Source organism: Salvelinus fontinalis, chromosome 11, assembly GCF_029448725.1.
Source record: "Salvelinus fontinalis isolate EN_2023a chromosome 11, ASM2944872v1, whole genome shotgun sequence".
Classification (NCBI taxonomy): Eukaryota; Metazoa; Chordata; class Actinopteri; order Salmoniformes; family Salmonidae; genus Salvelinus; species Salvelinus fontinalis.
In genome coordinates, this window is record NC_074675.1 from 27,785,159 (window position 1) to 27,799,473 (window position 14,315).

Sequence of the window (14,315 nt, forward strand, 5' to 3'; positions counted from 1 at the left end):
AGAGAGTTTTCATCTATATTTTTCATAGCCGTCTATTTACCACCACAAACCGATGCTGGCACTAAGACCACACTCAACGCACTGTATAAGGCCATAAGCAAACAAGAAAATGCTCATCCAGATGCGGCACTCCTAGTGGCCGGGGACTTTAATGCAGCCAAACTTAAATCCGTTTTACCTCATTTCTACCAGCATCTCACATGTGTAAAAAAAGAAAAAAAAACTATAGACCACCTTTACTCCACACCCAGAGATGCATACAAAGCTCTCCCTTGCCCTCCATTTGGCAAATCTGACCATAATTCTATCCTCCTGATTTCTGTTTTCAAGTACCAGTGACTCGCTCAATATGGAAGTGGTCAGATGACGTGGATGCTACGCTACAGGACTGTTTTGCTAGCACAGATTGGAATATGTTCCAGGATTTATCCAATGGCATTGAGGAGTATACCACCTCAGTCACCGGCTTCATCAATAAGTGCATTGATGACGTTGTCCCCACAGTGACCGTACGTACATATTCCAACCAGAAGCCATGGATTACAGGCAACATCCGCACCGAGCTAAAGGCTAGAGCTGCTGCTTTCAAGGAGCGGGACACTAATCCGGACGCTTATAAGAAATCCCGCTATGCCCTCAGACGAACGATCAAACAGGCAAAGTGTCAATACAGGACTAAGATTAAATCCTACTAGACCGGCTCTGACACCCGTCGGATGTGGCAGGGCTTGCAAACTATTACGGGCTACAAAGGGAAATCCAGCCGCAAGCTGCCCAGTGACACGAGCCAACCAGATGAGCTTAATTTATTTTATGCTCGCTTCGAGGCAAGCAACACTAAAGCATGCATGAGAGAACCAGCTGTTCCAGACGACTGTGTGATCACGCTCGCCGTAGCCGATGTGAGCAAGACCTTTAAAAAAGTCAACATTCACAAGGCCGCTGGGCCAGACGGATTACCAGGACGTGTAATCAGAGCATGCGCAGACCAACTGGCAAATGTCTTCAGTGACACTTTCAAACTCTCCCTGCCCGAGTCTGTAATACCTACATGTTTCTAGAAGAGCGCCATTGTCCTTGTGCTCAAAAAAGCGAAGGTAACCTTCCTAAATGACTACCGCCGCGTAGCACTCATGTCTGTAGCCATGAAGTGCTTTGAAAGGTTGGTAATGTCTCACATCAACACCATCATTCCAGAAACACTAGACCCACTCCAATTCGCATACTGCCCGAACAGATCCACAGATAACACAATCTCAATTGCACTCCACACTGCCCTTTCTCACCTGGACAAAAGGAACACCTATGTGAGAATGCTCTTCATTGAGTACAACTCAGCGTTCACCACAGTGCCCACAAAGCTCATCACTAAGCTAAGGACCCTGGGACTAAACACCTCCCTCTGCAACTGGATCCTGGACTTCCTGACGGGCTGCACCCAGGTGGTAAGGGTAGGCAACAACACAAAAAGACAGAAAAAAACACGAAACGAAAACACTTGAATAATTAACAAAATAACAAAACGAATGTAGACAAACCTGAACAACACGATCCTCATCACGGGGGCCCATCAGGGGTGAGTGCTTAGTCCCCTCCTGTACTCCATGTTCACCCACGACAGCGTGGCCAAGCACGACTCCAACACATTAAGTTCTGATGACACAACCGTGGTAGGCCTGATCACTGACAACGATGAGACAGCCTATAGGGCAGAGGTCAGAGATCTGGCATTGTGGTGCCAGGACAACTACCTCTCCCTCAACGTGTGCAAGACAAAGGAGATTATCGTGGACTACAGGAAAAGGAGGGCCGAACATGCCCCCATTCACATCGACAGGGCTGTAATAGAGTGGACCAACAGTTTAAAGTTCCTTGGTCTCCACATCACCAACAAACTATCATGGTCCAAATACACCAAGACAGTTGTGAAGCGGGCACGACAACACATTTTCCCCCTCAAGTTATAGACTGTTCTCTCAGCTACCGCACGGCAAGTGGTACCGGAGCTCCAAGTCTAGGTCCAAAAGGCTCCTTAACAACTTCTACCCCCAGCCAGAAGACTGCTGAACAATTAATCAAATGGCCACCCGGACTCTTTACATTGACTTTAGCCCTGCCTACAAATTACCTCAACTAACCTGTACCCTCTTCACATTGACTTGGTATCGGTACCCTCTGTATATAGCCTCGGTATTGTTATTTTATTGTGTAACTTTTTAATTTATTTTTTACTTTAGTTTATTTAGTAAATATTTTCTTAACTCAATTTCTTGAACTGCATTGTTGGTTAAGGGCTTGTAATAGGCTAATTGACATAATTTGAGTCAATTGGAGGTGTATCTGTGGATGTATTTCAAGGCCTACCTTCAAACTCAGTGCCTCTTTGCTTGACTTCATGGGAAAATCAAAAGAAATCAGCCAAGACCTCAGAAAACAAATTGTAGACCTCCACAAGTCTGATTCATCCTTGGGAGCAATTTCCAAACGCCTGAAGGTACCACGTTCATGTGTACAAACACCATGGGAACACGCAACCGTCATACCGCTCAGGAAGGAGACCCATTCTGTCTCCTAGAGATGAACGTACTTTGGTGCGAAAAGTGCAAATCAATCCCAGAACAACAGCAAAGGACCTTGTGAAGATGCTGGAGGAAACAGGTACAAAAGTATCTATATCCACAGTAAAACGAGTCCTATATCAACATAACCTGAAAGGCCACTGCTCCAAAACTGCCATAAAAAAGCCAGACTACGGTGTGCAACTGCACATGGGGACAAAGATCGTACTTTTTGGAGCAATGACCTCTGGTCCAATGAAACAAAAATAGAACTGTTTGGCCATAATGACCATTGTTATGTTTGGAGGAAAAAGGGGGAGGCTTGCAAGCTGAAGAACACCATCCCAACCGTGAAGCACGGGGGTGGCAGCATCATGTTGTGGGGGTGCTTTGCTGCAGGAGGGACTGTTGCACCTCACAAAATATATGGTATCATGAGGAAGGAAAATAATGTGGATATATTGAAGCAACATCTCAAGACATCAGTCAGGAAGTTAATGCTTGGTCGCAAATGGGTCTTACAAATGGACAATGACCCCAAGCATACTTCCAAAGTTGTGACAAAATGGCTTAAGGACAACAAAGTCAAGGTATTGGAGTGGCCATCACAAAGCCCTGACCTCAATCCCATAGAACATTTCTGGGCAGAACTGAAAAAGCGTGTGTGAGCAAGTGGGCCTAAAAACCTGACACAGTTACACCAGCTCTGTCAGGAGGAATGGTCAAAATTCACCCAACTTATTGTGGGAAACTTGTGGAAGGCTACCTGAAACGTTTGATCCAAGTTTAAATTGTTTAAAACCTTTCACGAGTACCCCCCCCCCCCCCCCCACACTGATTAGCATCGCTAGCATAGCGTCACAATTAAATAGTAGCATCTAAATATCATTAAATCACAAGTCCAAGACACCTAATAAAAGATACAGATCTTGTGAATAAAGTCACCATTTCAGATTTTTAAAATGTTTTACAGGGAAGACAAAATATGTAAATCTATTAGCTAACCATGTTAGCAAAAGACACCCTTTTTCTTTGTCCACCATTTTTTCTCAACACCAGTAGCTATCACCAATTCGGCTAAACTAAGATATTGGTAGCCACTAACCAAGAAAAAACCTCATCAGATGACAGTCTGATAACATATTTATGGTATAGGATAGGTTTTGTTAGAAAAATGTGCATATTTCAGGTATAAATCATAGTTTGCCATTGCAGCCAGCATCACAAATCTCACCAAAGCTCCTAGAATTACTACAGACAGCAACCTGTATTACCAATTTACTCATCATAAAACATTTCTTAAAAATACACAGCACATAGCAATGGACAGACACAGATCTTGTGAATTCAGACAACATTTCAGATTTTCTAAGTGTTTTACGGCGAAAACACAATAAATCGTTATATTAGCATATCACATACGCAAACGTTACCCGAGCACTGATTCTAGCCAAAGAGAGCGATATCATATCATCGCCAAAATATATTAATTTTTTCACTAACCTTCTCAGAATTCTTCAGATGACACTCCTGTAACATCATATTACAACATACATATACAGTTTGTTCGAAAATGTGCATATTTAGCCATAAAAAAACGTGGTTATACAATGAAAATAGTAGCAAAACAAGACTGGAAATGTCGGTCGCCATCTTTGAGTGATCTAGTTTAATCAATAGCTAATCATATACTTGACAAAAAAATACAGGGTTGACAGGAATCGAAAGACAAATTAGTTCTTAATGCAATCGCTGATTTACATTTTTTAAATTATCCTTACTTTTCAATACAGGTTGCGCCAAGCGAAGCTATACAAAACAAGATGGCGGCGTAAGCTTTAACATTTTTCGACAGAAACACGATTTATCATCATAAATTGTTCTTACTGTGAGCTGTTCTTCCATCAGAATCTTGGGCAAAGAATCCTTTCTTGGGTCTAATCTTCTTTTGGTCGAAAGATGTCCACTTGTCCGTCGAAATGCCCACTAACTTACGACCGGGAGCCCGAAATGTGCCCAGCGCGTCAAAGTGCACAACAAAGCAATGCCTCAAAATCGCACTAAAAGGATATAAATTGCTATACAACGGTTCAAATTAACTACCTTATGATGCTGTTAACACCTATAACTGGTGAAAACATGACCGGAGAAATATTACTGGCTACACTAATGCTTGGAAAAAGAGCAGGGCGGTGTCCACCGCACGTCCGGCGCGGAAAAGAGTTCCTACCTACAGGTTTTTTTCCTTTATAGTGGCTGTGATTGCGCAATCGATACCATTCAAAGCGTCATCACGTAAAGGCATCCAGGGGAAGACGTAAGCAGTGTCCGTAATCTCATAGCGTTCACAGTGGCCTTTAAACTGACTCCAGATCAGGGGCCAAAATGTGTGAAATCTGACTCCATGTCAGGGAAATTGCTGTAGAATGAGTTCTGTTCCACTCAGAGACAAAATTCCAACGGCTATAGAAACTAGAGTGTTTTCTATCCAATAATAGTAATAATATGCATATTGTACGATCAAGAATTGAGTAGGAAGCCGTTTCATCTGTAGAGACAATTATGCTAATTTGAAACAGCACCCCCTATAGTCGCAAGAAGTTTTTAAGGCAATGCTACCAAATACTAATTGAGTGTATGTAAACTTCTGACCCACTGGGAATGTGATGAAATAAATAAAAGCTGAAATAAATCCTTCTCATCTTAATCTTTTCTTTTTATTGGCCAGTCTGAGATATGGCTTTTTCTTTGCAACTCTGCATAGAAGGCCAGCATCCCAGAGTCGCCTCTTCACTGTTGACGTTAAGACTGGTGTTTTGCGGGTACTATTTAATGAAGCTGCCAGTTGAGGACTTGTGAGGTATCTGTTTCTCAAACTAGACACTCTAATGTACTTGTTCTCTTGCTCAGTTGTGCGCCGGGCCTCCCACTCCTCTTTCTACTCTGGTTAGAGACAGTTTGCGCTGTTCTGTGAAGGGAGTAGTACACAGCATTGTACGAGATCTTTTTTGGCAATTTCTCGTATGGAATAGCCTTCATATCTAAGAACAAGAATAGACTGATGAGTTTCAGAAGAAAGTTCTTTGTTTCTGGCCATTTTGAGTCTGTAATCGAACTCACAAATGCTGATGCTCCAGATACTCAACTAGTCTAAAGGCCAGTTTTATTGCTTCTTTAATCAGAACAACAGTTTTCAGCTATAGTAACATAATTGCAAAATGGTTTTCTAATGATCAATCAGCCTTTTAAAATGATAAACTTGGATTAGCTAACACAACGTGCCATTGGAACACAGGAGTGATGGTTGCTGATGATGGGCCTCTGTACACCCATGTAGATATTCCATTAGAAATCAGCCGTTTCCAGCTACAATAGTCATTTACAACATGAAAAATGTCTACACTATATTTCTGATCAATTTTATGTTATTTTAATGGATAAAAAAAGTGTTTTTCCTTAAAAAAAACAAGGAAATGTCTAAGTGGCCCCAAACTTTTGAATGATAGTGTACAATAACATCGATTACATATTTCTGCAGTGTCAAGTGGAAACAACCAACCCAGTTACACATGGACAATCCATTGGCTGTCCCTGTGACTGAATAAATAGCAACGCATTACAATGAAGATAACAGCTTCTTATACTGCGTTCCCAGACACATTTTTGAATGAATTGGCAGTGTTTACTTTCTTTTATGATGTTATTTTTCAATACAAAAGCTACTACTAAATGATCTTCCTTCCGTCAACAAGTCCTTATATACTGGAAGTTATTGTACAAACACAACTTCAGACCACATAACAGAATGTATCTGTTGTTTCTCAACATGCCAATTTGGAACAAGTGTTTATATTGTAGTGCCTGGATGGAAAGGAAGATATTGTCTGTTGTCCACCTGTTAGATAGGAATGGGAATATTATGCTGTATGAGGATTTCTGTGTAAAATCGACTTTCAGTGCAATCGCCAACTATTTGGTGAAGTTATTTAGAGTATCCCAAAGTTGTAATGCCCGGGGTGTAGTGGAGGAAAGAGTCAGATGCAGGAGACAGAGAGTTCAGAGTAGCGTAACTTTTAATCACCACAAAGATGAAACACGACGCCACTCCAATCAAATGCCCCAACATACAAGGGGAACAAAAAGTTCCGAAAATACAACTAGCACGAACCGTGACATACAGGCATGTACAAACGGTACACAAAACAATACCGCACACCCAACAGGCGGGCCTGCTGGGTAATAAAGCCCTACTAATCACCCTAACTAACAACAGGTGTAACCAATAAACAAAAAAGGAGGGGGAGGAAAAAGTCAGTGGTAGCTAGTAGGCCGGTGACGACGACCGCCGAGCGCCACCCGAACAGGAAGGGGAGCCACCTTCGGTAGGAGTCGTGACAAAAGTATTTTGCGTTGATGGTTAAAAACACAGTACCTCATATGGTCGACATCCTTCATATGCCATCATTACTGATTGATGGGTATGATTTCACAAGTGATAAATTGCCTAACAAAGAAATCTGTCATCTCTTATTAACTGACAATTTATCTCCTATGCAATTCAGCAGAAATTCCACATCTTAAATTTATACTAAGCCTATTATTAGGACTTTTCGTAATAATTACTTGTCTTTTCATATACCATCTAAAGCAAAGGAATTGTACTTTAAAATATTTTAAAATAACTTTCCTTAGGCATAGATTCAATTGTGATCACAATAACAGTGTATTTTGTAACTCAGAAACAGACCATTTGTTTTTCCTTTGTGCTTACGTTAGTACATTTTGGAGTGACATGTATGACTGATTAGAAACAAAAATCTTTCCAACAACCCAGTTTACTAAAGATAATATAACTTTCGGTATAATAATGGAAGATAAGAACATAGAAATTCTATTGAATGTTCTATTTATTTTGGGTATATTTTATATTCATAAAAGTAAATGCATAAAAACACAACTTTTGCTTATTGCTTTTCAGAAAGAATAGTTGAATTACTTTTTTTTTTTAAATGTATGAGTGGAAAAAAGTTGGCAAAAGGACTCCTGAAATTGATTAATGAATTATAGTTATTAGAAGACCCCATTGCTTAAGTTAGGCCTTATTTGTAGCCTATATTTTATTTTCGTATTATTTATTTTGGTTTGTTTATTTAGTCATGTTGTACCTCCTGTGCGCTCTGTTTCCCACTTGAATGTATGTTATGGTGTTTTATGGGGCACAGGTGAGAGTAGTGCGTTTATTCCCTTGTTTACATTTCCTTTTCTGCTCATATAAACAATGGCTTGACTTAGTTTAGAAACGTTTGGTAAGGTTGGGTATGGTGTGGCTATTATTAAGCTTAAGCTACTGAAGACCTATGATATGAAGGCAGTGGGCCCCAGTGCTCCAACAGGGGAACTTGCGGTGAGGAAGTCTGCTTCAGGCCTACCAGAGTTACTCCTATGATCTAACAATTATAATGCTTATCTTTGTACAATATTCTGATAGAAAATTAACAAATTAGACTCCTTCTGTAGTTCATACCTGTATATCAGATGCAGTAGCTATCTGACATAACGAAATGCATGTCGGTGTCATAGCATGCCGCCGGCATATCTATATATCTCTCTCTCTCTGGGGTTAGGACTATGCTTCTTTTCCTTTTATATAGGCTATACAGTACCAGTCAAAAGTTTGGACACACCTACTCCTTCCAGGGTTTTTCTTTATTTGTACTATTTTCTACATTGTAGAATAATAGTGAAGACATCACAACTATGAAATAACACATATGGGATCATGTAGTAACCAACAACAAGTGTTAAACAAATCAAAATATATTTGATATGCCTTGATGACAGCTTTGCACACTCTTGGCATTCTCTCAACCAGCTTCATGAGGTAGTCACCTGGAATGCATTTCAATTAACAGGTGTGTCTTGTTAAAAGTTAATATGTGGAATTTCTGTCCTTCTTAATGAGTTTGAGCCAAATCAGTTGTGTTGTGTCAAGGTATGGGTGGTATACAGAAGATAGGGCTATTTGGTAAAAGGCCAAGTCCATATTATGGCAAGAACAACTCAAATAAGCAAAGACAAATGACAGTCCATCATTACTTTAAGACATGAAGGTCAGTCAATCCAGAAAATGTCATGAGCTTTGAAAAAGTTTTTTCAAGTGCAGTAGCAAAAACCATCAAGCGCTATGTTGAACCTGGCTCTCATGAGGACCGCCACAGGAAAGAAAGACCCAGAGTTACCTCTGCTGCAGGGGATAGGTTCTTTAGAGTTACCAGCCTCAGAAATTGCAGCCCAAATAAACGCTTCACAGAGTTCAAGTAACAAACACATCTCAATATCAACTGTTCAGAGGAGACTGTGTGAATCAGGCCTTCATGGTCGTATTGCTGCAAAGAAACCACTACTAAAGGACACCAATAATAAGAGACTTGCTTTGCCCAAGAAACACGAGCAATGGACATTAGACCGGTGGAAATCTGTAATTTGGTCTGATGAGTCCAAATTGGAGACTTTTGGTTCCAACTGCCGTGGCTCTGTGAGACGCAGAGTAGGTGAACGGATGATCTCTGCATGTGTTGTTCCCACTGTGAAGCATGGAGGAGGAGGTGTGATGGTGTGGGGATGCTTTGCTGGTGACATTGTCAATGAGTTATTTAGAATTCATGCCACACTTAACCAGTATGGTTACCACAGCATTCTGCAGCGATACGCCATCCCATCTGGTTTGCGCTTAGTGGGACTATAATTTGTTTTTCAATAGGACAATGACCCAAAACACACCTCCAGGCTGTGTAAGGTCTATTTGACCAAGAAGGAGAGTGATGGAGTGCTGCATCAGATGACCTAGCCTCCACAATCACCCAACCTGATCCCAATTGAGATGGTTTGCGATGAGTTGGACCGCAGAGTGAAGGTAAAGCAGCCAACAAGTGCTCAGCATATGTGGGAACTCCTTCAAGACTGCTGGAAAAGCATTCCTCATGAAGCTGGTTGAAAGAATACCAAGAGTGTGCAAAGCTGTCATCAATGCAAAGGGTGGCTACTTTGAAGAATCTAAAATATATTTTGATTTAACACTTTTTCGTTTACTACATGTGTATATGTACATGTGCACATATGTGTTATTTCAGAGTTTTGATGACTTCAATATTATTCTACAATGTAGAAAATTGTCAAAATCAAGAGAAACTCTTAAATGAGTTTGTGTGTCCAAACTTTTGACCGGTACTGTATATAGTGCATTCGGAAAGTATTCAGACCCATTGACTTTTTCCACATTTTGTTACGTTACAGCGGTATTCTAAAATTATATATATTTTTTCATTTTACACCCAATACCACTGAATGACACATTTTTTGCAAATGTATTAAAAATAGTCAACTGAAATACGTTATTTACATGAGTATTCAGACCCTTTGCAATGAGACATGGAATTGAGCTCAGGTGCATCCTGTTTCCATTGTTCATCTTTGAGATGTTTCTACAACTTGATTGGAGTCCACCTGTAGTAAATTTAATTGATTGGACATGATTTTGAAAGGCACACACCTGTCTATATAAAAGGTCCCACAGTTGGTAGTGCAGAGCAAAATCCAAGCCATGAGGTCAAAGGAATTGTCCGTAGAGCTACAGATCTGGGGAAGGGTACCAAAAAAATTCTGCAGCATTGAACATCCCCAAGAACACAGTGGCCTCCATCATTCTTAAATGGAAGAAGATTGGAACCACCAAGACTTTTCTTGAGCTGGCCAAACTGAGCAATTGGGGAAGAAGGGCCTTGGTCAGGAAGGGGACCAAGAACCCGATGGTGACTCTGACAGAGCTCCAGAGTTCCTCTGTGGAGATGGGAGAACTCTCCAGAAGGACAACCATCTCTGCAGCACTCTACCAATCAGGCTTTTATGGTAGAGTGGCCAGACGGAAGCCACTCCTCAGTAAAAGGCACATGACAGCTCACTTGGAGTTTGCCAAAAGGCACCTAAAGGACTCTCAGACCATGAGAAACAAGATTCTCTGGTCTAATGAAACCAAGATTGAACTCTTTGGCCTGAATTCCATGCGTCACGTCTGGAGGAAACCTGGCACCATCCCTACGGGAAAGCATGGAAGTGGCAGCATCCTACTGTGGGGATGTTTTTCAGCGGCAGGGACTGGGAGACTAGTCAGGAACAAGGGAAAGATGAACGGAGCTAAGTACAGAGAGATCCTTGATGAAAACCTGCTCCAGAGCACTCAGGACCTCAGACTGAGGTGAAGGTTCACCATCCAACAGGAAAACGACCCTAAGCACACAGCCAAGACAATGCAGGAGTGGCTTTGAGACAAGTCTCTGAATGTCCTTGAGTGGCCCAGACTTTAACCCAATCGAACATCTCTGGAGAAACCTGAAAATAGCTGTGCAGCGACACTCCCCATCCAACCTGACAGAGCTTGAGCGGATCTGCAGAGAAGAATGGGAGAAACTCGCTAAATACAGGTGTGCCAAGCTTGTAACGTCATATCCAAGAAGACTCGAGGCTGTAATCGCTGCCATAGGTGCTTCATCAAAGTACTGAGTAAAGGGTCTGAATACTTATGTAAATGTGATATTTCTGTTTTTTTTTTTTTTATACATTTGTAAAATGTTCTGAACCTGTTTTTGCTATGTCATTATGGGGTATTGTGTGTAGATTGATGAGGAGAAAAACTATTTAATCAATTTTAGAATAAGGCTATTATGTAACAAAATGTGGAAAAATTCAAGGGGTCTGAATACTTTCTGAATGCACTGTATATGTATTTTGTTTTACTGACAAACAAAAAATCAATCAATCCAAACTGTGCAGTGGCCAATTGATGAATGGAAAGAGACATTTGTTACAAAACACCAAAACATTTAATGACATTCAGAGATTGTCAGTTCAAGCCTTCGATACTGGGTAAGCCTACAAGTTAGGGAGAGATGTATTTTCTGTTTGTCAAGATTGACAAAGTCTATTTATTGTGGTGTTGAAAATGCAAACCATGATATGGAAGTGGCCCTAGTCTGTATGATTTTTTTCATTGGTTGTGTGGTGCATTGTCACAACCTGATGGTGGAAAATGTGTTTACATATTGTCCCCAGCACAAGGTGCACCTGTGTAATGATCATGCTGTGTAATCAGCTTCTTGGTATGCCACACCTGTCAGCAGGATGGGTTATCTTGGCAAAGGAGAAATGCTCACTAACAGGGATGTAAACAAATTGGTGCACAAAATTGGAGAGAAAAAAGCTTTTAGACAATAAATGTTAATTTCTCTACCATTGCAACATGGGGCCGTGCATTATCATGCTGAAACATGAGGTGATGGCGGCGGATGAATGGCATAACAATGGGCCTCAGGATCTCTTCACAGTATCTCTGTGCATTCAAATTGCCATCGATAAATGTCATTTTAGAGAATTTGGCAGTACGTTCAACCGACACAACACAGACCACGTGTATGGCATCGTGTGGGCGAGCGGTTTGCTGATATCAATGTTGTGAACAGAGTGCCCCATGTTGGCAGTGGGGTTAGGGTATGGGCAGGCATAAGCTATGGACAACGAACACAATTGCATTTTATCGATGGCAATTTGAATGCACAGAGATACTGTGACGAGATCCTGAGGCCCATTGTTATGCCATTCATCCGCCGCCATCACCTCATGTTTCAGCATGATAATGCACGGCCCCATGTTGCAAGGATCTGTACAAAATTCCTGGAAGCTGAAAATGTCCCAGTTCTTCCATGGCCTGCATACTCACCAGACAAGTCATCCATTGAGAAAGTTTGGGATGCTCTGGATCGACATGTACGACAGTGTTCCAGTTCCCGCCAATATCCAGCAATTTTGCACAGCCATTGAAGAGCAGCGGGACAACATTCCACAGGCCACAATCAACAGACTGATCAACTCTATGCGAAGATGATGTGTCGCGCTGCATTAGGCAAATGGTGTTCAGACCAGGTGCTGACTGGTTTTGTGGTCCACGACCCTACTTAATTTTTTTTTTTTTTTAAAGGTATCTGAACAACAGATGCATATCTGTATTCCCAGTCATGTGAAATCCAAGGATTTGGGGCCAAATTTGCTTATTTAAATTGACGGATTTGTCTTTTTTACTGTAAAATCTTTGAAATTGTTGCATGTTGCTTTAATATTTTTGTTCAATGTAATTATAAATATGGCATCAAAATGTTGAAAATCTGATTTGCCCCTAGCTGATCATTGTCTGCAGCCGGCTCTGATCGTAGTGTAATGAAACAGGCAGACAGAGTGGTTAGAGCATTGGACTAGTAACCGAAAGGTTGCAAGTTCAAATCCCGGAGCTGACAAGGTACAAATCTGTTGTTCTGCCCCTGAACAGGCAGGTAACCCATTGTTCCTAGGCTGTCATTGAAAATAAGAATTTGTTCTAAACTGACTTGCCTAGTTAAATAAAGGTTAAAATAAAAAAATCCATGACCTTCATACCAACAACCCTGAGTGGCATCAATTGTGCCACCAAAGCATTCTGAAGTGGCAAAGTTGATATCCATGTTTATAAACACAGGGTCACTACAATTGTTATTTTTGGTCGTAAACATTATTTTGAGTTAATTCTATGAGGGGGGAGCGTGTTCAATTTTTTTGACACTGCAAAGGGAGGGTCATGTGAGGGGGGGGGGGGGGGGGTGCATAATGTTTTTAGGACAGCTTGAATTGGGGACCAGCCCCTCCCCTCCAGTTAATTTCAATCGGTTCCTAAATGATTAAAATGTAAATCTGTCTGTGTGCAGGGATACACACTTGTTCCTCTCAGATGGTCCTGATGAAATCTGGTTCTTATTCCAGTAATCTTATGATATCTATTGGCCTATTTGGGAATTGAACATGTGTACTGTACTTATTCCGTACTGCTTATGGAGCCAAGGACCAGAGAGCGATACGAGGCAATCAGAACACCGAGCCAGGTAGAACATTGGGATGATGGAAGTAACCCTGAATTAAAGTAGAATCATGTAGAGAGACTGACAAAGGCTAAATTCAGACTAGGGTAACTTATTTTTATTTCACCAGTTTGCCGTAATAATTTATTTAAAAAAATGCATACCTGAATGGATAGATGTATACATGCAATACTTTACTGATAAATAACAAGTAATTCAGTGTCACACAGCAGAATAGCCTATGGAAGAAAAATATGACAAAAAAATAAATAAAGTAACAAAACTGACCCGAGGTTCCTGTAATAATTGATAACATCTTTTGCATACATAAATGGATAAATATATAAGAGTTATTGATCACTAAGAAAGATTTCAATGTCACATAGCAGAATATGGTAGGCAAATTCATAATACAACAAAATATAAAATGAAAGTGACAAAACGATCAAATAAAGTGTATATGCTCACAATATTATTCAGTGTCAAGGGTAATATTCAAAACCCAACACTGTTCATCCTCAACTATAACACCGGTGTCAAGCTTCAACCACCGTTTTTTTCTGAACAGCTTGTTGACTTTTCCCTGAGCTTGTTGTGTGCAGCTAGTACATCTATCTGAACACTGCACTTATTATTTGTAAAATGCTTCACCCCTCTGAACGCATCTCTAGAGTAAACCCCCTCAAGTAACCCCACTGCATAGTCATTTTTCCGGTAAACTGCACTGATAACGCCAACCGTATAACTGAGGTACTGTAACCTAGCAGCCTACTGGTTAAAGTGCATGGTGTCCTATTTTTGGTGGGGTTGGAATATGAAGGAC